The following is a 424-nucleotide window of genomic DNA, read 5'->3' as shown; positions in this document are numbered from 1 at the left end:
TTTTTTTGACAATATTTGCTGTTTGTGTGACACACTACTAAAAATATAAAAAGCATACAAGTGCCTGACTTAAAACAGGACATATTAGCTGCATTTAACCTTCAGTTACTCTTTATATAGTTAGGTAGGAGTCACACCATGTTTCTTTCTAGCTGACCGTCCTGTTGCTCCCATTGAAAATTATGCAGCCTATTTAAAATCTAAAACTTAAAATTGTTTTAGCCTACTGTTGTTGCTACTGTCCTGTTTGAAATGGAATGAGAGAAGCTGCTTATTTTGTCATATGTGCATGTGCCGATATTAAACCCAGGAACAACATTCAGGTAAAAATGAAAGAACAAATGATCCATCATTTGTTCTTTCATTTTTGTTCTTTTTTGTTCTTGTTCTTTCATCATCCAGACCATCTCCAAGGCAAGCTTTC

The sequence above is a fragment of the Pundamilia nyererei genome, unplaced genomic scaffold (assembly GCF_000239375.1).
Source record: "Pundamilia nyererei isolate P.nyererei 1_Seehausen unplaced genomic scaffold, PunNye1.0 scaffold00081, whole genome shotgun sequence".
NCBI lineage: Eukaryota > Metazoa > Chordata > Actinopteri > Cichliformes > Cichlidae > Pundamilia > Pundamilia nyererei.
Note: the sequence above shows the minus strand (reverse complement) of the source record.